General features: G+C 47.9%; 1 long non-coding RNA gene across 2 annotated transcripts in view; it reads left to right on the forward strand.

Annotated features, from left to right (window-relative positions):
• LOC138297415 (uncharacterized) overlaps nucleotides 1-24,235 on the forward strand; it is a 179,928-nt gene extending 155,693 nt beyond the window's left edge. Inside the window, exons 4-5 of one of the 2 annotated variants that reach the window (XR_011204090.1) lie at nucleotides 19,124-19,183; nucleotides 23,357-24,235. This is a non-coding gene — a long non-coding RNA (uncharacterized lncRNA). The remainder of the gene's footprint in view (nucleotides 1-19,123; nucleotides 19,184-23,356) is intronic. The other variant, XR_011204088.1, reaches the window with a different exon arrangement.
• Nucleotides 24,236-25,235: the final 1,000 nt, after the last annotated feature.

Consider the following 25,235-nt stretch of genomic DNA (forward strand, 5'->3'; position numbering starts at 1 on the left):
AAGGAAATGCCTCCTTGGCATGGTTGCCCCCTGACTTTTTGCCTTTGCTGATGCTATGTTTACAATTGAAAGTGTGCTGAGGCCTGCTAACCAGGCCCCAGCACCAGTGTTCTTTCCCTAACCTGTACTTTTGTATCCACAATTGGCAGACCCTGGCATCCAGATAAGTCCCTTGTAACTGGTACTTCTAGTACCAAGGGCCCTGATGCCAAGGAAGGTCTCTAAGGGCTGCAGCATGTCTTATGCCACCCTGGAGACCTCTCACTCAGCACAGACACACTGCTTGCCAGCTTGTGTGTGCTAGTGAGAACAAAACGAGTAAGTCGACATGGCACTCCCCTCAGGGTGCCATGCCAGCCTCTCACTGCCTATGCAAGTATAGGTCAGTCACCCCTCTAGCAGGCCTTACAGCCCTAAGGCAGGGTGCACTATACCATAGGTGAGGGTACCAGTGCATGAGCATGGTACCCCTACAGTGTCTAAACAAAACCTTAGACATTGTAAGTGCAGGGTAGCCATAAGAGTATATGGTCTGGGAGTCTGTCAAACACGAACTCCACAGCACCATAATGGCTACACTGAAAACTGGGAAGTTTGGTATCAAACTTCTCAGCACAATAAATGCACACTGATGCCAGTGTACATTTTATTGTAAAATACACCACAGAGGGCACCTTAGAGGTGCCCCCTGAAACTTAACCGACTGTCTGTGTAGGCTGACTAGTTCCAGCAGCCTGCCACACTAGAGACATGTTGCTGGCCCCATGGGGAGAGTGCCTTTGTCACTCTGAGGCCAGTAACAAAGCCTGCACTGGGTGGAGATGCTAACACCTCCCCCAGGCAGGAGCTGTAACACCTGGCGGTGAGCCTCAAAGGCTCACCCCTTTGTCACAGCCCAGCAGGGCACTCCAGCTTAGTGGAGTTGCCCGCCCCCTCCGGCCACGGCCCCCACTTTTGGCGGCAAGGCTGGAGGGAACAAAGAAAGCAACAAGGAGGAGTCACTGGCCAGTCAGGACAGCCCCTAAGGTGTCCTGAGCTGAGGTGACTCTGACTTTTAGAAATCCTCCATCTTGCAGATGGAGGATTCCCCCAATAGGGTTAGGATTGTGACCCCCTCCCCTTGGGAGGAGGCACAAAGAGGGTGTACCCACCCTCAGGGCTAGTAGCCATTGGCTACTAACCCCCCAGACCTAAACACGCCCTTAAATTTAGTATTTAAGGGCTACCCTGAACCCTAGAAAATTAGATTCCTGCAACTACAAGAAGAAGGACTGCCTAGCTGAAAAACCCCTGCAGAGGAAGACCAGAAGACGACAACTGCCTTGGCTCCAGAAACTCACCGGCCTGTCTCCTGCCTTCCAAAGATCCTGCTCCAGCGACGCCTTCCAAAGGGACCAGCGACCTCGACATCCTCTGAGGACTGCCCCTGCTTCGAAAAGACAAGAAACTCCCGAGGACAGCGGACCTGCTCCAAGAAAAGCTGCAACTTTGTTTCCAGCAGCTTTAAAGAACCCTGCAAGCTCCCCGCAAGAAGCGTGAGACTTGCAACACTGCACCCGGCGACCCCGACTCGGCTGGTGGAGATCCAACACCTCAGGAGGGACCCCAGGACTACTCTGATACTGTGAGTACCAAAACCTGTCCCCCCTGAGCCCCCACAGCGCCGCCTGCAGAGGGAATCCCGAGGCTTCCCCTGACCGCGACTCTTTGAATCCAAAGTCCCGACACCTGGGAGAGACCCTGCACCCGCAGCCCCCAGGACCTGAAGGACCGGACTTTCACTGGAGGAGTGACCCCCAGGAGTCCCTCTCCCTTGCCCAAGTGGAGGTTTCCCCGAGGAACCCCCCCCCTTGCCTGCCTGCAGCGCTGAAGAGATCCCTAGATCTCCCATTGACTTCCATTACAAACCCGACGCTTGTTTCTACACTGCACCCGGCCGCCACCGCGCTGCTGAGGGTGAAATTTCTGTGTGGGCTTGTGTCCCCCCCGGTGCCCTACCAAACCCCCCTGGTCTGCCCTCCGAAGACGCGGGTACTTACCTGCAAGCAGACCGGAACCGGGGCACCCCCTTCTCTCCATTCTAGCCTATGTGTTTTGGGCACCACTTTGAACTCTGCACCTGACCGGCCCTGAGCTGCTGGTGTGGTGACTTTGGGGTTGCTCTGAACCCCCAACGGTGGGCTACCTTGGACCAAGAACTAAGCCCTGTAAGTGTCTTACTTACCTGGTTAACCTAACAAATACTTACCTCCCCTAGGAACTGTGAAAATTGCACTAAGTGTCCACTTTTAAAACAGCTATTTGTGAATAACTTGAAAAGTATACATGCAATTTTGATGATTTGAAGTTCCTAAAGTACTTACCTGCAATACCTTTCGAATGAGATATTACATGTAGAATTTGAACCTGTGGTTCTTAAAATAAACTAAGAAAAGATATTTTTCTATATAAAAACCTATTGGCTGGATTTGTCTCTGAGTGTGTGTACCTCATTTATTGTCTATGTGTATGTACAACAAATGCTTAACACTACTCCTTGGATAAGCCTACTGCTCGACCACACTACCACAAAATAGAGCATTAGAATTATCTATTTTTACCACTATTTTACCTCTAAGGGGAACCCTTGGACTCTGTGCATGCTATTCCTTACTTTGAAATAGCACATACAGAGCCAACTTCCTACATTGGTGGATCAGCGGTGGGGTACAAGACTTTGCATTTGCTGGACTACTCAGCCAATACCTGATCACACGACAAATTCCAAAATTGTCATTAGAAATTCATTTTTGCAATTTGAAATTTTTCTAAATTCTTAAAAGTCCTGCTAGGGCCTTGTGTGTTAAGTCCCTGTTTAGCATTGTCTTTTAGAGTTTAAAAAGTTTGTTAAAAGTTTGAAATTAGATTCTAGAAACAGTTTTAGATTCTTTAAAAAGTCTTCCAACTTTTAGCAAAATAATGTCTGATACAGAGATGAATGTGGTGGAACTCGACACCACACCTTACCTCCATCTTAAGATGAGGGAGCTAAGGTCTCTCTGTAATATCAAAAAAATAACCATTGGCTCCAGACCTACCAAAATTCAGCTCCAGGAGCTGTTGGCAGAGTTTGAAAAAGCCAACCCCTCTGATGATGACATCACAGAGGAAGAAATTAGTGACTTGGAGGCCAATGTCCCTCCTCCAGTCCTAAATAGGGAGAACAGGACCCCTCAAGTCCTGTCTCCAACTGTGTTAGTCAGAAATAGTGAGTCCCTCACAGGAGGGTCCCACATTTCTGAAATCACTGAAGATGCTCTCAGTGAAGATGACCTCCTGTTAGCCAGGATGGCCAAAAGATTGGCTTTAGAGAGACAGCTCCTAGCCATAGAAAGGGAAAGACAAGAGATGGGCCTAGGACCCATCAATGGTGGCAGCAATATAAATAGGGTCAGAGATTCTCCTGACATGTTAAAAATCCCCAAAGGGATTGTGACAAAATATGAAGATGGTGATGACATCACCAAATGGTTCACAGCTTTTGAGAGGGCTTGTGTAACCAGAAAAGTGAACAGATCTCACTGGGGTGCTCTCCTTTGGGAAATGTTCACTGGAAAGTGTAGGGATAGACTCCTCACACTCTCTGGAAAAGATGCAGAATCTTATGACCTCATGAAGGGTACCCTGATTGAGGGCTTTGGATTCTCCACTGAGGAGTACAGGATTAGGTTCAGGGGGGCTCAAAAATCCTCGAGCCAGACCTGGGTTGACTTTGTTGACTACTCAGTGAAAACACTAGATGGTTGGATTCAAGGCAGTGGTGTAAGTAATTATGATGGGCTGTACAATTTATTTGTGAAGGAACACCTATTGAGTAATTGTTTCAATGATAAACTGCATCAGCATCTGGTAGACCTAGGACCAATTTCTCCCCAAGAATTGGGAAAGAAGGCGGACCATTGGGTCAAGACAAGGGTGTCCAAGACTTCAACAGGGGGTGACCAAAAGAAAGGGGTCACAAAGACTCCCCAGGGGAAGGGTGATGAGACAACCAAAACTAAAAATAGTAAAGAGTCTTCTACAGGCCCCCAAAAACCTGCACAGGAGGGTGGGCCCAGAGCCTCTTCACAAAACAATGGGTACAAGGGTAAAAACTTTGATCCCAAAAAGGCCTGGTGTCATAGCTGTAAACAGCATGGACACCAAACTGGAGACAAGGCCTGTCCCAAGAAAGGTTCCACTCCAAACTCCCATCCAGGTAACACTGGTATGGCTAGTCTCCAAGTGGGATCAACAGTGTGCCCAGAGCAAATCAGGGTCCACACTGAAGCTACTCTAGTTTCTGAGGGTGGGGTGGATTTAGCCACACTAGCTGTCTGGCCGCCTAACATGCAAAAATACAGACAGCAACTCTTAATTAATGGGACTAGAATAGAGGGCCTGAGGGATACAGGTGCCAGTGTCACCATGGTGACAGAGAAACTGGTTTCCCCTGGCCAATACCTGACTGGAAAAACTTACACAGTCACCAACGCTGACAATCAGAAAAAAGTACATCCCATGGCAATGGTTACTTTAGAATGGGGAGGGGTCAATGGCCTGAAACAGGTGGTGGTCTCCTCAAATATCCCAGTGGACTGTCTGCTTGGAAATGACCTGGAGTCCTCAGCATGGGCTGAGGTAGAACTAAAAACCCATGCAGCAATGCTGGGTATCCCTGAACTAGTGTGTGTGAAAACAAGAGCACAATGCAAGGCACAGGGTGAACAAGTAGAGCTGGAGTCTGGAAGAATGGCCCAGCCTACCAAGAGGAAAGGAAAGTCAGTTGGGAAACCAACTGCAACACAGCAAAAGAAAGGGAACCTCTCTTCTCAGGAAGAAGTTCTGCCCTCTGAGGGAACTGAGCCTTTGGAGCTTGAACCTTATCAGGTTGAGCTCTTAGGCCCAGGGGGACCCTCAAGGGAGGAGCTGTGTAAGGGACAAGAAACCTGTCCCTCTCTTGAAGGCCTTAGGCAGCAAGCTGCTGAAGAGTCCAAAGGCAAGAAAAATGGAACACATAGGGTCTATTGGGAAGATGGACTCCTGTACACTGAGGCCAGAGACCCCAAACCTGGTGCCACTAGGAGAGTGGTAGTGCCTCAGCTGTTCAGGAAGTTCATCCTAACATTGGCCCATGACATTCCCCTTGCTGGACATTTGGGACAAACCAAGACGTGGGAGAGGTTAGTCAACCACTTCTACTGGCCCAATATGTCCAACATGGTTAAGGAGTTTTGCCTCTCCTGCCCCACCTGTCAAGCCAGTGGTAAGACAGGTGGGCATCCAAAGGCCCCCCTCATTCCACTTCCAGTGGTGGGGGTTCCCTTTGAAAGAGTGGGTGTGGACATAGTTGGTCCACTAGAACCTCCCACAGCCTCAGGAAATATGTATATCCTGGTAGTAGTGGATCATGCTACCAGGTATCCTGAAGCTATTCCCCTTAGGTCGACTACTGCCCCTGCAGTAGCCAAGGCCCTCATTGGTATCTTTACCAGAGTGGGTTTCCCTAAGGAGGTGGTGTCTGACAGAGGTACCAACTTCATGTCAGCATACCTAAAGCACATGTGGAATGAGTGTGGAGTGACTTATAAATTCACTACACCATACCATCCACAAACTAATGGCTTGGTTGAGAGATTCAACAAGACATTAAAAGGCATGATCATGGGGCTCCCAGAAAAACTCAAAAGGAGATGGGATGTCCTCTTGCCATGTCTGCTTTTCGCTTACAGAGAGGTGCCACAGAAGGGAGTAGGATTCTCACCCTTTGAACTTCTGTTTGGTCATCCTGTAAGGGGACCACTTGCCCTTGTTAAAGAAGGCTGGGAGAGACCTCTCCATGAGCCTAAACAGGACATAGTGGACTATGTACTTGGCCTTCGCTCTAGAATGGCAGAGTACATGGAAAAGGCAACCAAAAACCTTGAGGCCAGCCAACAGCTCCAGAAGTTTTGGTATGACCAAAAGGCTGCACTGGTTGAGTTCCAACCAGGGCAGAAAGTCTGGGTTCTGGAGCCTGTGGCTCCCAGGGCACTCCAGGACAAATGGAGTGGCCCTTACTCAGTGCTAGAAAGGAAGAGTCAGGTCACCTACCTGGTGGACCTGGGCACAAGCAGGAGCCCCAAGAGGGTGATCCATGTGAACCGCCTTAAGCTCTTCCATGACAGGGCTGATGTGAATCTGTTGATGGTAACAGATGAGGATCAGGAGGCAGAGAGTGAACCTCTCCCTGATCTTCTGTCATCAGACCCAAAAGATGGCACAGTAGATGGAGTGATCTACTCAGACACCCTCTCTGGCCAACAGCAAGCTGATTGTAGGAGAGTCCTACAACAGTTTCCTGAACTCTTCTCCTTAACCCCTGGTCAGACACACCTGTGGACACAGGAGACAGCATGCCTGTCAAAAACAAAATCTTTAGACAATCTGACCATGTTAAGGAAAGCATCAAGGTGGAAGTCCACAAGATGCTGGAATTGGGAGTAATTGAGCGCTCTGACAGCCCCTGGGCTAGCCCAGTGGTCTTAGTCCCCAAACCTCACACCAAAGATGGAAAGAAAGAGATGAGGTTTTGTGTGGACTACAGAGGGCTCAATTCTGTCACCAAGACAGATGCTCATCCAATTCCAAGAGCTGATGAGCTCATAGATAAATTAGGTGCTGCCAAATTCTTAAGTACCTTTGACTTGACAGCAGGGTACTGGCAAATAAAAATGGCACCTGGAGCAAAAGAGAAAACAGCATTCTCCACACCTGATGGGCATTATCAGTTTACTGTTATGCCCTTTGGTTTAAAGAATGCCCCTGCCACCTTCCAAAGGTTGGTGAATCAAGTCCTTGCTGGCTTGGAGTCCTTTAGCACAGCTTATCTTGATGATATTGCTGTCTTTAGCTCCACCTGGCAGGATCACCTGGTCCACCTGAAGAAGGATTTGAAGGCTCTGCAATCTGCAGGCCTCTCTATCAAGGCATCCAAATGCCAGATAGGGCAGGGAACTGTGGTTTACTTGGGCCACCTTGTAGGTGGAGGCCAAGTTCAGCCACTCCAACCCAAGATCCAGACTATTCTGGACTGGGTAGCTCCAAAAACCCAGACTCAAGTCAGGGCATTCCTTGGCTTGACTGGGTATTACAGGAGGTTTGTGAAGGGATATGGATCCATTGTGACAGCCCTCACTGAACTCACCTCCAAGAAAATGCCCAAGAAAGTGAAGTGGACTGTGGAATGCCAACAGGCCTTTGACACCCTGAAACAAGCAATGTGCTCAGCACCAGTTCTAAAAGCTCCAGATTATTCTAAGCAGTTCATTGTGCAGACTGATGCCTCTGAACATGGGATAGGGGCAGTTTTGTCCCAAACAAATGATGATGGCCTTGACCAGCCTGTTGCTTTCATTAGCAGGAGGTTACTCCCCAGGGAGCAGCGTTGGAGTGCCATTGAGAGGGAGGCCTTTGCTGTGGTTTGGTCCCTGAAGAAGCTGAGACCATACCTCTTTGGGACTCACTTCCTAGTTCAAACTGACCACAGACCTCTCAAATGGCTGATGCAAATGAAAGGTGAAAATCCTAAACTGTTGAGGTGGTCCATCTCCCTACAGGGAATGGACTTTATAGTGGAACACAGACCTGGGACTGCCCATGCCAATGCAGATGGCCTTTCCAGGTTCTTCCACTTAGAAAATGAAGACTCTCTTGGGAAAGGTTAGTCTCATCCTCTTTCGTTTGGGGGGGGGTTGTGTAAGGAAATGCCTCCTTGGCATGGTTGCCCCCTGACTTTTTGCCTTTGCTGATGCTATGTTTACAATTGAAAGTGTGCTGAGGCCTGCTAACCAGGCCCCAGCACCAGTGTTCTTTCCCTAACCTGTACTTTTGTATCCACAATTGGCAGACCCTGGCATCCAGATAAGTCCCTTGTAACTGGTACTTCTAGTACCAAGGGCCCTGATGCCAAGGAAGGTCTCTAAGGGCTGCAGCATGTCTTATGCCACCCTGGAGACCTCTCACTCAGCACAGACACACTGCTTGCCAGCTTGTGTGTGCTAGTGAGAACAAAACGAGTAAGTCGACATGGCACTCCCCTCAGGGTGCCATGCCAGCCTCTCACTGCCTATGCAAGTATAGGTCAGTCACCCCTCTAGCAGGCCTTACAGCCCTAAGGCAGGGTGCACTATACCATAGGTGAGGGTACCAGTGCATGAGCATGGTACCCCTACAGTGTCTAAACAAAACCTTAGACATTGTAAGTGCAGGGTAGCCATAAGAGTATATGGTCTGGGAGTCTGTCAAACACGAACTCCACAGCACCATAATGGCTACACTGAAAACTGGGAAGTTTGGTATCAAACTTCTCAGCACAATAAATGCACACTGATGCCAGTGTACATTTTATTGTAAAATACACCACAGAGGGCACCTTAGAGGTGCCCCCTGAAACTTAACCGACTGTCTGTGTAGGCTGACTAGTTCCAGCAGCCTGCCACACTAGAGACATGTTGCTGGCCCCATGGGGAGAGTGCCTTTGTCACTCTGAGGCCAGTAACAAAGCCTGCACTGGGTGGAGATGCTAACACCTCCCCCAGGCAGGAGCTGTAACACCTGGCGGTGAGCCTCAAAGGCTCACCCCTTTGTCACAGCCCAGCAGGGCACTCCAGCTTAGTGGAGTTGCCCGCCCCCTCCGGCCACGGCCCCCACTTTTGGCGGCAAGGCTGGAGGGAACAAAGAAAGCAACAAGGAGGAGTCACTGGCCAGTCAGGACAGCCCCTAAGGTGTCCTGAGCTGAGGTGACTCTGACTTTTAGAAATCCTCCATCTTGCAGATGGAGGATTCCCCCAATAGGGTTAGGATTGTGACCCCCTCCCCTTGGGAGGAGGCACAAAGAGGGTGTACCCACCCTCAGGGCTAGTAGCCATTGGCTACTAACCCCCCAGACCTAAACACACCCTTACATTTAGTATTTAAGGGCTACCCTGAACCCTAGAAAATTAGATTCCTGCAACTACAAGAAGAAGGACTGCCTAGCTGAAAAACCCCTGCAGAGGAAGACCAGAAGACGACAACTGCCTTGGCTCCAGAAACTCACCGGCCTGTCTCCTGCCTTCCAAAGATCCTGCTCCAGCGACGCCTTCCAAAGGGACCAGCGACCTCGACATCCTCTGAGGACTGCCCCTGCTTCGAAAAGACAAGAAACTCCCGAGGACAGCGGACCTGCTCCAAGAAAAGCTGCAACTTTGTTTCCAGCAGCTTTAAAGAACCCTGCAAGCTCCCCGCAAGAAGCGTGAGACTTGCAACACTGCACCCGGCGACCCCGACTCGGCTGGTGGAGATCCAACACCTCAGGAGGGACCCCAGGACTACTCTGATACTGTGAGTACCAAAACCTGTCCCCCCTGAGCCCCTACAGCGCCGCCTGCAGAGGGAATCCCGAGGCTTCCCCTGACCGCGACTCTTTGAATCCAAAGTCCTGACACCTGGGAGAGACCCTGCACCCGCAGCCCCCAGGACCTGAAGGACCGGACTTTCACTGGAGGAGTGACCCCCAGGAGTCCCTCTCCCTTGCCCAAGTGGAGGTTTCCCCGAGGAACCCCCCCCCTTGCCTGCCTGCAGCGCTGAAGAGATCCCTAGATCTCCCATTGACTTCCATTACAAACCCGACGCTTGTTTCTACACTGCACCCGGCCGCCACCGCGCTGCTGAGGGTGAAATTTCTGTGTGGGCTTGTGTCCCCCCCGGTGCCCTACCAAACCCCCCTGGTCTGCCCTCCGAAGACGCGGGTACTTACCTGCAAGCAGACCGGAACCGGGGCACCCCCTTCTCTCCATTCTAGCCTATGTGTTTTGGGCACCACTTTGAACTCTGCACCTGACCGGCCCTGAGCTGCTGGTGTGGTGACTTTGGGGTTGCTCTGAACCCCCAACGGTGGGCTACCTTGGACCAAGAACTAAGCCCTGTAAGTGTCTTACTTACCTGGTTAACCTAACAAATACTTACCTCCCCTAGGAACTGTGAAAATTGCACTGTGTCCACTTTTAAAACAGCTATTTGTGAATAACTTGAAAAGTATACATGCAATTTTGATGATTTGAAGTTCCTAAAGTACTTACCTGCAATACCTTTCGAATGAGATATTACATGTAGAATTTGAACCTGTGGTTCTTAAAATAAACTAAGAAAATATATTTTTCTATATAAAAACCTATTGGCTGGATTTGTCTCTGAGTGTGTGTACCTCATTTATTGTCTATGTGTATGTACAACAAATGCTTAACACTACTCCTTGGATAAGCCTACTGCTCGACCACACTACCACAAAATAGAGCATTAGTATTATCTATTTTTACCACTATTTTACCTCTAAGGGGAACCCTTGGACTCTGTGCATGCTATTCCTTACTTTGAAATAGCACATACAGAGCCAACTTCCTACACATACTATCCTAGATGCTGTGCCATACGTCTTCTGTTGTTTTTGGTTTTTACACTTTCTCCTTTCTTTGAGATCGTGTAATGTTCTTCTCCCTACTGTCTCTGTATTTCTAAGGGTAGATCCATTACCCTTGACCACTCGCTGTGATTGGTCACTTCAAGCTTTGGAGCCTATTTGACATCCACTGCTACCTTTATTTTTAGATTGCTTTTGATTTTGCTCCTGTAATTTGGAGATTCTCACTTTTTTCCTTTTCATTATTTCCTATAATGTTTATAGTATCTATGCAGTCCTCTGGCTCACCCTTCCTATGGAGCTATTTCTCCTAATAGGGGTTGGTAAGCATGTTTCTGCTCATTTGGTTATTGTGATCACCCATTGAATTTACATGCACATTTGGGCCCATATTTATACTTTTCGACGCACAACTGCGCCAACGCAGTTGTGCGTCAAAACATTTAACGCCGGCTAACGCCATTCTGAAGCGCCATGCGGGCGCCGTATTTATTCAATGACGTTAGCCGCCGTTAGCCGGTGCTGCGGAGTGGTGTGCGTCAAAAACAATGACTTACACCAGGCAGCGCCGGCGTAGGGGAAAATGGAGTTTGGGCGTGAAAAAATGGGGCAAGTCAGGCTGAGGCAAATCTTTCGCCTCAACCCGATTTGCATCATTTTTTTTCACTCCCAACCCCCATTGAAATGACTCCTGTCTTAGCAAAGACAGGAGTCATGCCCCCTTGCCCAATGACCATGCCCAGGGGACTTATGTCCCCTGGGCATGGTCATTGGGCATAGTGGCATGTAGGGGGGCACAAATCAGGCCCCCCATGCCACCCCAAAAAAAAAAATACCTACCTGAACTTACCTTAAGTTTGCTGGGATGGGTCCCTCCATCCTTGGGTGTCCTCCTGGGGTGGGCAAGGGTGGCAGCGGGTGTCCCTGGGGGCATGGGAGGGCACCTCTGGGCTCCTTCCGAACCCACAGGTCCCTTAACGCCTGCCCTGAGCAGGCGTTAAAAAAATGACGCTAACGAGGGTAGACGTCATTGTTTTTGACCCGCCCACTCCCGGGTGTCATTTTTGCCCGGGAGTATAAATACGACGCACATGCCTCGGAGTCATTTTTTAGTAGGGTACGCCTCCCTTGCATATCATTAACGCAAGGAAGGTGTCCACGCTAAAAAATGACGCAAACTCCATGAACTTTGACGCTAGACGCGTCTAACGCCAAAGTATAAATATGGAGTTAGTTTTGCGTCGGATTTGCGTAAAAAAAAACGACGCAAATCCGGCGCAAACAGAGTATAAATATGCCCCTTGGTTTTTTCATTTTTGGTGTTCGTGTTTGGTTTCTAGGGCGACCGTTTTAGATGACATTTAACAATTGACTAAATGTAAGTGATTGCTTTATTCTTTTCTAATGTTAATTGGAGAAGCTATATTCTGGTCCTGAAGAAGCGTCAACGGATCCATCTGGACCTTTAGACGCGAAACATGTCAACCTTCTGGTAATTGTACCACACTTTTTGGGACCCTCTAAGTTTATTTTGAAAGTTGTTGAGCATTGCACTCAATTTTCACTTTCCTTTTGTGTTTTTAACCTTGGTCTTCATTTCCCTTTTCTGATTAAAATTATGATGAAGGCTTGAAATGAGTAACCAATTTTAAACTATCCTTTTTTGCTCTCCTGTTTTTGGACTGGTGGTTTGCTTCCTTCCACAAGTCATCACATTAGCAATTACGGCTGACAGCTCCCTTCTTGGGAGCACGTCAGGCATTGCAGTGCCGGCCTGACGTGGAGCAATTCCCGATGATGATGCCTGTCATCCAGTGTGATGCGTGAGGGCTTTTGCTCCTGAACATCCAGGTTCCCTAGACCTTTTTGTTTTTTAGGAACAGTGTACTCTTTATGTGTTTATGATTAATTTGGGTAATTTCGGAGACCGTACACTGGACCTTTAACCTCCCTGGTCCCTCCCCTCTTTTTATTTTTTTATGCAAGGAGGGCACCATCTGTGCCCTTCAAAGCATTTCCAGAGGCTGGGGGAGGCTACTCCTCCCCAGCCCTTAACACCTATTTCCAAAGGGAGAGGGTATAACACCTCTCAGAGGAAAGTCTTTGTTCTGCCTTCCTGGTGTAGTGTAGCCATTTTAAATATAGCCCCATGCATGTTGGTTTAACATACTAGGCCGCTGCGCACTTTGCCCTAGATGTATTTTATTCAGCTTTGCACTGTTATTTTACAATAACCAGTTTTACGGTCTTGTTTTATTTTCTTCTATCACACTGTTTAGCTTAGTTCAGCACTGTGTTCTCAAATAATGCATTCTTGATCGCCCTGTGCTTTAAGCAAGGCTACAGTCTGTTACATTGCCAGTAAACGTGGTAGAAGTTTAGACTCCAGTATTCGTAGAAAATACACATCCTTAAGTAGGGACATTTTCTTAGAACATCTGCGTGTTGTTTATAAAAACACTTCTTAGTCCTAGTACACGTCAAGAGGGAGATTCCAGCCAGGGACCCACAACTAGATGCTGAATGCCCTGCTGCAGCTGCTGATGCAGATTACAGGCCTTTGCTCAGGTATGAGGGTTGATGTCCTCCCGGGGGAACCTGAAAGGCAGGCTTAGAGCTTAACATGCTGTGCTCGAAATATAACTTAGAGAGAAAATAATCTAGTGGCACTATGATAGCCTTATTCTTATGCTTCACTCTCATCGTTACTATTTCAATCTTACTGTGTTGTATATTTTCTGGTTATTGCAGCTCACGCTTTGCTATCCAAAATGCAGTTGTTTTATTAAACCAATCTTTAAAACTTAAACTGCCTTTGTCATTTTTATAAGAGACCGTACTGTGTATGAGAGAACCGGTTGTGACCTGAGTGACCACGACTTCCCTGAGAAGTACTAAGCTGTCATGCGCTCAGCTGCCCAATTGTCTCTTCCATTTGGGAGAGATGAGGCACTGCTAGTTAGCCGGAGCAAAACCCGTATTTCGAGTGACAAGTGTCATTCACCGTGGGTTAGACTCAGTCCCCCCCACCATGGCCGATCTTGTTGCTCAAAATCCAGTAGTCTCATTAGGATAATGAGAGCCGATGCGACACTGGGACTGGGCTGCCCAGACCCCAGGAGGGCAGAAGCCTATCTGTGGGTTGGCAGCAGCGGTAGCTGCAGTGAAAACCCCTGAGAGCTGGTTTGGCAGTACTCGGGTCCATGCTGGTGCTCCGGGGATGCATGGGGTTGGCACCCCAATACCAGATTTGTCATGGGGGGCCAATTCCATGATCTTAGACATGTTACATGGCCATATTTGGATGTGCTATTGTGAAGTTACATATAGGTATTGACCTATAAGTAGTGCACATGTGTTAATGGTGTCCCCGCACTCACAAAGACCGGGGAAATTGCCCTGAACTATGTGGGGGCACCTTGGCTAGTGCCAGGGTGCCCTCACGCTTAGTAACTTTGTACCTACCCTTCACCAAGTGAGGGTTAGACATATAGTTGACTTATAAGTTACTTAAGTGCAGTGTAAAATGGCTGTGAAATAATGTGGACGTTATTTCACTCAGGCTGCAGTGGCAGTCCTGTGTAAGAATTGTCTGAGCTCCCTATGGCTGGCAAAAGAAATGCTGCAGCCCATAGGGATCTCCTGAAACCCCAATACCCTGGGTACCTAGGTACCATATACTAGGGAATTATTAGGGTGTTCCAGTGTGCCAATTAGAATTGGTCACTAGCCTGCAGTTACAATTTTAAAGGCAGAGAGAGCATAAGCACTGGGGTTCTGATTAGCAGAGCCTCATTGACACAGTTAGGCACTATACAGGTAATGCACATTCAGGCCACAACTATGAGCACTGGGGTCCTGGTTAGCAGGATCCCAGTGAGACAGGCAAAAACAAACTGACACAAAATTAAAAATGGGGGTAACATGCCAGGCAAAATGGTACTTTCCTACACCCTGCTAGGGGTCCATTAGCTCTTGTGAAAGAGGAGTGGGAGCAACCCTTGAAGCCCCCTAAACAAGATATACTGGACTATGTGCTTGGCTTAAGATCTAGAACGGCTGAGTACATGAAAAAGGCCACTAAAAACCTTCAGGCAAGCCAGGAGTTACAGAAACAATGGCATGACCAGAAGGCTGTCCTGACTGTGTACCAACCAGAACAGAAGGTGTAGGTACTGAAGCCTCGGCACCCAGAGCACTCCAGGAAAAATGGAATGGACCATACATAACAGCACAGAAAAAGGGTGAAGTCACTTATTTAGTGGACCTAGGCACTCCCAGAAGTCCTCTTAGAGTACTACATGTGAACCACCTAAAGCCCTACTATGACAGGGCTGATTTAACCGTGCTCATGGCCACTGATGAGGGATGGGAAGGTGAGTGACCCTCTCCCTGATCTCTTCTTCAACACTGCAGCTGATGGCTCACTGGGAGGAGTATTGCAGGTTCCTCTTGGGTCAATTTTCAGAACTCTTTTCTCTGATACCTGGTCTGACTACTTGGTGTGAGCACACCATAAATACTGGAGACAGTTTGCCTGTCAAAAGTAAGATTTAAAGACAGCCTGACCATGTCAGAGACAGTATTAAATCTGAGGTTCAGAAAATGCTTGACTTAGGAGTGTTTGAGCACACTGATAGCCCCTGGGCCAGCCCAGTGTTGGTTGTACCCAAGCCTCATTCTCAAAATGAAAAAAAAGGAGATGAGGTTTTGTGTAGATTACAGAGAGCTCAATACAGCCGGAAAGACTGATGCTCACCCTATTACCAGGGCAGGTGAGCGTATTGATACACTGGCGTCTGCTGAGTATCTCAGCACTTTTGATTTGACTGCAGGGTATTGGCCAATCAAACTAGTAGAAGATGCAAACCCCAAAACAGCTTTCTCTACCACTGGAGGGCATTATCAATCTACTGTATGCCCTTTGGTTTGAAGAATGCACCTGCCACTTTTCAGAGATTGGTAAATACAGTCCCCCAAGGTCTGGAAGCTTTTAGTGCAGCATATCTTGATGATATTGCTGTCTTCAGCTCCCCCTGAGATGACCACCTGGTCCACCTCTGGAAGGTTTGACTGCCCTGCAAAAGGCAGGCCTCACTATCAAGGCTTCAACGTGCCAGATAGGGCAGGGGAAGGTGGTTTATCTGGGACACCTGGTAGGTGGAAAACAGATTGAACTACTACAGGTGAAGATACAGACTATTTTAGACTGGGCTCCCCCTACAACCTAGACCCAGGTCAGAACCTTTCTTGGCCTCACTGGATATTACAGGAGGTTCATTAAGAACTATGGTTCCAGTGTTGCCCCTCTTAATGACCTCACCTCAAAGAAGATGCCTAAAAAGGTTTTGTGGACAGCTAGCTGTCAGAAAGCTTTTGAGGAGCTAAAGCAGGCTATGAGTACTGCACCTGTCCTAAAAAGCCCAAACTACTCAAAAAGTTTATTGTCCAAACTGATGCTTCAGAAGTAGGGGTTGGGGCTATGCTATCACAACTAAATTCAGAGGGCCAGGATCAACCTGTTGCTTTTATCAGCAGAAGGTTGACCCCCTAGAGAAAAGCGTTTGTCTACCATAAAAAGGGAGGCCTTTGTTGTGGTCTGGGCCTTGAAGAAGTTGAGACCATACCTCTTTGGGACTCACTTCACTGCTCAAATAGACCACAAACCTCTCTTATGGTTAAAACAAATGAACGTGAAAACCCTAAATTGTTGAGGTGGTCCATTTCCCTACAGGGGATGGACTTTACAGTGGAACAGAGACGTAGGAGTAACCACTCCAATGCAGATGGACTCTCCAGATATTTTCTCTTAGACAATGAAGACTCATCTGGGCAAGGTTAGCCTTATTGTCCCTCGTTTGGACGGGGGCGTTGTGTAGGAAAGTACCCTCTTTTTGGCATGCTACCCCCAATTTCTGCCTGATGTCAGTGTGTTTGACTGTGTCCACTGGGATCCTGCTAATCAGGACTGCAGTGATTATGCGCTCTCTCCTCTAAATTCTGTCACTGCAAACTGGTAACCCAGTATTTCACCCAAAATTGGCATACTGGTCCCCCCTTATAAGTCTGTAGCATACCCAGGTACCCAGGGCATTGGGGTTCCAGGGGATCCCTATGGGCTGCAGCATTTCTTTTGCCACCCATAGGGAGCCCATGCAAAGGCTTCTACAGGACTGCCACTGCAGCCTGTGTGAAATGGTGCATGCACCCTTTCACTGCCATTCACACTGCACCGGGTCACTTATAAGTCACCCCTATGGTAGGCCTTCCAGCCCTGAAGGCAGGGTGCAGAGTACCTGTGTGTGAGGGCACCCCTGCACTAGCAGAGTTGCCCCCACGACCTCCAGGACCATTTTTCCAAACTTCGTGAGTGCAGGGATGCCATTTTACGTGTGCACTGCACATAGGTCACTACCTATGTCCAGCTTTACAATGGTAACTCAGAATATGGCCATGTTTGGTATAAAAAATGTTGGAATCATACCCCAAGGCTTTTGCGAGCATTGGTTGTATGATTCCATGCACTCTGAGGGCTCCTTAGACGACCCCCAGAACTACCATTGCAGCTTTCTGAGGTTTTCCAGGCAGCCCCAGCTGCTGCCACCTCACAGACAGATTTCTGCTCTTCTGTTGCTGAAGCAGCTCGAGCCCAGAAAGGCAAAACAAAGGATTTTCTTTGGGAGAGGGGTTTTGCACCCTCTCCCTTTGGAAATAGGTGTTACAGGCATGGGAGGGGTAGCCTCCCAGATCCTCTGGAAATGCTTTGAAGGGCACAGATGGTGCCCTTCTTGCATGAGCCAGTCTACACAGGTTCATGGACCCCCACTCCCTGCTTTGGTGCGAAACTGGAAAAAAGGAAAGGGGAGTGACCAATCCCTTGTCCATCACCACCCCAGGGGAGGTGCCCAGAGCTCCTCCAGTGTGTCCCTGGCGTTAGCCATCTTGGATTCCAAGGTGTGAGGACACTCTGGAGACCTCTGAGTGACCAGTGCCAGCAGGTGACGTCAGAGACCCATCCTGATAGGTGCATACCTGGGTAGGTAGGCAATCCCCCTTTCAGGACTATTTAGGGTCTCTCCTCTGGGTGTTTCCTCAGATTCAGCTTGCAAAACTCCTCCAGGAATCCTCTGCATCCTCTGCTTCAGCTTCTGACTGTTGGTTCAACCGCAGACTGCTCCAGGAACTGCTGTAACTGTAACAAAGTATCCAGGAACGCTACTGTTTCCTGCAACTTCTGCTCCAGCCAGCATTTGCAACAGTTTCCAAAGTGTGCATGCTCTGAGGACCTCCTGTCTTCATCCTGCACCAGAAGAACCAAAGGAATCTCCTCTGGAGTGATGGAGTCACTTCCCTGCTTCAGAGGGACTCCTCTCCTGGCAAAGACCGTGATCCCTGGAACACGGGTGGTGGACTGAAGTTACCCAGACTGTCCAATGGTCCAGCTGTCCAAATTTGATGGCAGTAAGAGCTTGCCTCCCCATGCTGCGACAGTACTCCTGTGCCCCATGTCTTCTGCAGCACCTTGAGCTCCCTCTACTAACTACACTTGCCTAGGGGGGAACTCGTTATTCACATTCCACTATTTTAGTATATGGTTTGTGTTGCCCCTAGGCCTATTTCAATCTATTGTATTTTGTACTGTTTGCACTATTTTCTCACTGTGTACTTACCTGAATTTGGTTACTAGTGTATATATTGTGTAAAATACTTACCTCCAGAAGGAGTATTGCCTCTAGGATATTTTTGGCCTTGTGTCACGAAATTAAAGTACCTTTATTTTTGGTAACACTGAGTTTGGTCTTTTTTGTGTATAAGTACTGTGTAACTAAAGTGGTATTGCAGGAGCTTTGCATGCCTCCTAGTTCAGCCTAAGCTGCTTTGCTACAGCTACCTCTAGACAGTCTAAGTTGCTAGAACACTGCCTACATTTTACTAATAAGGGATAACTGGACCTGGTATAAGGTGTAAGTACCTTAGGTACCCACTACAAACCAGGCCAGCCTCCTACATGCACAACCATCACTAAGTCACACATTTCAGGGGTCATGGTGACACCTGTGCCCCGGCATAGTGTCATGTATGATACGCCAAGACACAACCAGCCTACCATATTTCCCTGATTGTGTCAACAAAGTTGGGAAATGCATGTATAGCATTGCTGTTATCATCTCATGCACATGATGCCTGCCCCTGCCATCTTGTCAGTAAAGGGGGCTTACCCGCCTTACGGGGCGATGTAAACGCATGATCATTGCAGACTTATAATTGAGCCACATGTCTATCACAAAGTGCCTCTGGGTGCCTTGCAGGACACGCTTGAGTACCTGAGTCAAATGTCTTGCAAAGCACCAGGGCAGTGTCATGTATTTGTTACAGAACTCCCCCTTATACCATGGACTTCCATCTTCTATAAATTGCCCACATATGGTTGTTGCAGGGTGTAGCATTACATGAGTCTCTGGCCCAGTGTAAGTGTACAGATGTGTGTCTCTCACTCACTCACCTGAGTGTCTGTGTTATTGTGTGTTCGTAGTTGTGTGTTTGTTGCACTGCTTTACACTAGGATAACTAGCTCACTCCTCTTAAATATTACACACTGAAATTTGTTGTCCACTAGTAGTGACTGTGATATGACACTAAGCATGGTTTTCCAATCATATCTTACAGATGGACCTGCCCCCTACATGATCAGTGAAGTGGGGCGACTTGAGGACCCAGATGTATCCAGTAAGTGTGATAATTTGTGTCATGTGAAGTAATGCAGGGTTTGGTGTGAGTGAATCATGTGTGTTGCATAGTGCTAGATGTGATATGCTGTCAAATGATCAGATATAAAAGTAGGTTGGATGGTGACATTGTGACCCATTGAAAGGATCCCCATGCACCACCAGAGGGTCACATCTTGTGTAAACAAGGAGATGACCAGCCACATGTAGGGCCATATGTGACTAAGAAGTGCAACGCTGTGAGAATATTGGCAGTGGGGCACTCCTTCATTCTCACAACACAGGGATGCACCATTTTGAACCCAATTTGGTGCATCCCTGTATTGTCATGAATATGGAGGACTGGGCTGGCAATTGTCCCCCAGCATGGCGCTCCGTATTTTGCACTCCATGTCCTCAACACTTGTGTGGAATGTAATTGGCTTGCATGCAGGTCACGGTCAAACGTGTGCTGGTATGGAGATGAGTGTGTAAGGAATAGTATTGGCAGATCAAGTATTGATGGGTGTCTGCACTTGGACACATTGTAAGAAGGTAGCCTCTTTCTAGCCTTGTTACCCCTACTTTTGGCCTGTTTGTGAGTATATGTCCGAGTGTTTTTACTGTCTCACTGGGGTCCTGCTAGCCAGGGCCCCAGTGCTCATAGTGGAAACCCTATGTTGTCAGTGTGTTTGATATGTGTCACTGGGATCCTGCTAGCCAGGACGCCAGTGCTCATAGGTTTGTGGCCTATATGTGTTCCCTGTGTGGTGCCTAACTGTATCACTGAGGCTCTGCTAACTAGAACTTCAGTGTTTATGCTCTCTCTGCTTTTAAAATTGTCACTGCAGGCTAGTGACTAATTTTACCAATTCGGATTGGCACACTGGAACACCCTTATAATTCCCTATTATATGGTACCTAGGTACCCAGGGTATTGGGGTTCCAGGAGATCCCTATGGGCTGCAGCATTTCTTTTGCCACCCATAGGGAGCTCAGATAATTCTTACACAGGACTGCCACTGTAGCCTGAGTGAAATAATGTCCACGTTATTTCACAGCCATTTTACACTGCACTTAAGCAACTTATAAGTCACCTATATGTCTAACCCTCACTTAGTGAAGGTTATGTGCAAAGTTACTTAGTGTGTGGGCACCCTGGCACTAGCCGAGGTGCCCCCACATTGTTCAGGGCAAATTCCCCGGACTTTGAGTTCGGGGACACCATTACATGCGTGAACTACATATAGGTCAATACCTATGTGTAGCTTCACAATGGTAACTCCAATCATGGCCATGTAACATGTCCAGGATCATGTAATTGTCACAATTCCATGCATCCCTGGGGCTCCAGCATGCACCCCGGTTACTGCCAAACTAGCTCTCTGGGGTTTTCTCTGCAGCTACCGCTGCTGCCAACCCTCAGATAGGTTTCTGCCCTCCTGAGGTCTGGGCAGCCCAGTCCTAGGAAGGCAGAACAAAGGATTTCCTCTGAGAGAGGGTGTTACACTCTCTCCCTTTGGAAATAGGTGTTAAGGGCCGGGGAGGAGTAGCCTCCCCCAGCCTCTGGAAATGCTTTGAAGGGCACAGATGGTGCCCTCCTTGCATAAGCCAGTCTACACCGGTTCAGGGATCCCCCAGCCCCTGCTCTGACGCCAAACTGGACGAAGGAAAAGGGAGTGACGACTCCCCTGTCCTTCACCACCCCTCGGGTGGGTGCCCAGAGCTCCTCCAGTGTGTCCCAGACCTCTGCCATCTTGAATGCAGAGGTGTGAGGGCACAATGGAGACCTCTGAGTGGCCATTGCCAGCAGGTGACGTCAGAGACCCCTCCTGATAGGCTCTTAACTGGTTAGGTAGCCAATCCTCCACTAAGGGCTATTTAGGGTCTCTCCTGTGGGTTTCTCATCAGATAACGAATGCAAGAGCTCACCAGAGTTCCTCTGCACTTCTCTCTTCGACTTCTGCCAAGGATCGACCGCTGACTGCTCCAGGACACCTGCAAAACTGCATCAAAGTAGCAAGACTACCAGCAACATTGTAGCACTGCCGGCTTTCTCGACTATTTGCTGTTGGTGCATGCACCGAGGGCTGTCTGCTTTCACCCTGCACTGCGAGCCAAGAAGAAATCTCCTGTGGGTCAATGGAATCTTCCCCCTGCCAATGCAGGCACCAAACTTCTGCATCAGTGGTCCTTTATGTCCCCTCTCATCTTGACGAGCGTGGTGCCTAGAACACAGGAGCTGGATCCAAGTGTCCCTGACAGTCCAGTGGCCCTTCTGTCCAAATTTGGTGGAGGTAAGTCCTTGCCTCCCCATGCCAGACAGTAATCCTGTGTACTGCATGAACTGCAGCTGTTATGGCTTCTGTGCACTTTTGCAAGATTTCCTTTGTGCACGGCACAGCCCAGGTCCTCACCACTCCGTCCTGCATTGCCCAACTTGCTGAGTTGGACTCCGACCTTGTGGGACCTTCTTTTGTTGTGCTGAGACAACCGCAGTGCTCAGATCTTCTGAACACCTGTTCAGGTGCTTCAGCGGGTGCTGCCTGCCTCTGCGTGGGCTCTCTGTGTTGCTGAGCGCCCCCTCTGTCTCCTCCTCCAAGGGGCGCCCTCTTGGTCCTTCCTGGGCTCTGGCAGCATCCAAAACCTTCAACCGTGACTCTTGCAGCTAGCAAGGCTTGTTTGCGGTCTTTCTGCATGGAAACAACTCTGCATCCTCCAGCACGCCGTGGGACATCTTCTGACCAAAGGAGAAGTTCCTGGCACCTTCCGTTGTTGCAGAATCTTTGGCTTCTTCCACCCAGAGGCAGCCCTTTTGCATCTTCATCCAGGGTTTAGTGGACTCCTGCCCCCCCTGGACACTTGCATGACTCTTGGATTTGGTCCCCTTCCTTTGCAGGCCCTCAGGTCCAGGAATCCGTCTTCAGTGCTTTGCAGTCAGTTGTTGTCTTTGCAGAATCCCCTATCTCGACTTTACTCTCTTCCTGGGGTAGTAGGGTAACTTTACTCCTACTTTTCAGGGTCTTGGGGTGGGGTATCTTGGACAACCTTAGTGTTTTCTTACACTCCCAGCAACCCTATACACACTACATTAGGCCTGGGGTCCATTTGTGGTTCGCATTCCACTTTTGGAGTATATGGTTTGTGTTGCCCCTAGGCCTATTGTCTACTATTGCATTCTATTGTGTTCTACAATGTTTGCACTACTTTTCTAAGTGTTTTACTTACCTGATTTTGGTTTGTGTGTATATTTGTGTATTTTACTTACCTCCTAAGGGAGTATATCCTCTGAGATACTTTTGGCATATTGTCACTAAAATAAAGTACCTTTATTTTTAGTAACTCTGAGTATTGTGTTTTCTTATGATATAGTGCTATATGATATAAGTGGTATAGTAGAAGCTTTGCATGTCTCCTAGTTCAGCGGATGCTGCTCTGCTATAGATACCTCTATCAGCCTAAGCTGCTAGAACACTTCTAATCTACTAATAAGGGATATCTGGACCTGGCACAAGGTGTAAGTACCACAAGGTACCCACTATAAGCCAGGTCAGCCTCCTACACACATGAATGTAGATGTGATAGGCCAATGGAGATCAGCCTCCTAACATATGGTCCACTCCATGACTCCATGTATGAGTGGGCATGCCTTAGAAGATGGCATGCCTAGGACCATGACCAGGATGGTGGAGATGATGGATTGCATGGCCATCCCCCCTTAGGCACAGGGGGAGAGGAATACCAAATTTGTAGGTAGATGTGATGCTCACAGTGTAGGTGGCAGTCATATTGATCAGGCTTGCATGTGTACCTATCAGCACTGACCCCTTATGGTTACCAACAGCATCCCATCTTCCTAATAATATGTTCAAGTTACTGCTGATGTATGGTTGAAAATTGACACAGTTGATGAGGACGTTTGGGCCTGATCTATGTGAAGTTTACGCTGCCTTTGCATTATTACATATTACGCAAAAGCAATGCACACCTCCAGTTGTTCATAATCTTCTTCTGCGTCATTTTGGTGTCAATGAAATGAAGGTAAGGCAGTGTTGTCGTTACATTTATCAGGGCCATTGTCTTTTCTGGAATGTGAGTTGGAGTGCATGTGTAATTAGATGCAGAATGTAAGCCAATAATCTGTACATACTCCACACAATGCTGACACTGATGGTTGCCTGTCTCCATTTATCAGCTGCCAACATGACCAATGAGGAACTGCCTGCGTTCTAAAAGAGGGCAGTCCACTACCGCCATATCCTAGCAGTGGAATCTGGGTTCGGGAGAATGGCTCGCCGCTATCGTGCTGAGAGATCAACTGGGGATTGGCGGGCATTCACACAAGGGGGCCCCACACTGGCAGTGGCCACACAGAAGAGACCCAGCTCCACCGCAGTCCCGGGGTGCACAGCTGCCACAAAGACAACACCCACAGCTGCAACAGCTTCAACCTTGGTACATCAGCCGACACCACCTGCTGCAATGGACCCTAAAATCCTGCAGGATGTACAGAGGGACGTCTCACTTGTATTGCAATGGTTGGACAGTTTAGAGAAGGAGGTGGCAGGCAATACAATGAGACTGAAATACATCAAGAAAACCCTCAAGAAGGTAAAACTATTAGTGTCTTTGGAACTCTGACCTCCCAGTTCTGTCCCCTCCCTCCTCATTTTCATTCATGTTTTATAGTGGGTTTTAGGGGGTTAGTGTTAGGTTAGTGTAGGTATGTAGTTTAGATAGGATAAGTGGATTTGGGTTTTTTTTTTTTTTTTTTACATTTTACATGTTAATTTGTGGGTGGGTGGGGGGTCATGTTGTGGCATATATGTGCTTTAAAAAAAAATACACAAAATATATATTTGTTTAGATATAGTTACTATATGTGTAGTATAAGTATATGTTGTCCTGCATGTGCCACGTAACATAAGGGGTGTGGGGGCCCAATGTTTAGAATGTAGTATTAAATGTTTAAGGTAATTTTAGCATAGGGTAGTTAGGTTTAGTTGTTGTTTATGTATGGTTAGAATAGGTTAGTTTCGGTTAGGATAGGGTTTCTTGATTTTCTTGGTTTAATTTCATTATTAATAAACCTTTTTAGTTACTCCTTTACTTTTTGTGTCATATGCTTGTGTCTCATGGTCTTCCCATGAGTGCACAGTGAAAATTGTATGGTGGCCTAGGGATTCCATCCTGCGTCCAAATCCCTCTCTCGACATGTTAATCACCTGTTTACAACTGAGCTGTCACATTGTCAGCAACCACACATTTACTTGTCTATGCATCTGCCATCCAGGGTACCCACCACTCAAGGTGACTATGTTTACTTTGTATTGGACAGGTAGGTGTGGTAATTCAGCTGTAAGTGTTAGGGTCCTGTGTAGGAATGTTGGGCACTGTGGCACATCTGGTAACAGCCTACATTTAAAATCTATCCTGTAAAACTGACCAGTGGCAATTACAGATGAGGTAATGCACCAATGCGTTCTACTGGTACTCCCAGCTGACAATATTGCCCGAGAACGGTTTCACAGCCATTCCTACCGTATGTAGTGAGTGAAGCATACATGTGTTCTACATTTTTTACATACTCAGTGAAATGCTTGTAGGGGATGAGACCGGCATTGTTGTTTATCATGTAGGAACCTTGTGTGTAGATATGTGCCCCCATACTTCTGCACTCTTGTACTGACACTCTGTGACTAATGACATGGGTACACATATCACAATTCCTAAGCGTAGTAGATGTGTCACAATACACAAAGACACAATGGTTGTGTAGGAGGTGTTTATTTACAAGTATCGTAGTGCAATATTTACAACATCCAGGTCATTGCCCTATTAGTGAAATCCATACAATTGTGACACAAAACAAGTCCAGGGTTGAGGGACATGTCATGGGACATGCTTGGGTGAAGTGTTGTTAAGTGCGGAGGAACATGATTTGCCAATTTGTAGGTGAGAGACAATGACAGTCCATAGCAGACAGGTCAACAGTGTGTCTTTGAAGAGTGCACATATCCAACTGTGCTAACACTGGCATAATTTCAAGCACAGGACAAGGGAAAACACTGGCC

The sequence above is a fragment of the Pleurodeles waltl genome, chromosome 5 (genome assembly GCF_031143425.1).
Source record: "Pleurodeles waltl isolate 20211129_DDA chromosome 5, aPleWal1.hap1.20221129, whole genome shotgun sequence".
Taxonomy (NCBI): Eukaryota; Metazoa; Chordata; class Amphibia; order Caudata; family Salamandridae; genus Pleurodeles; species Pleurodeles waltl.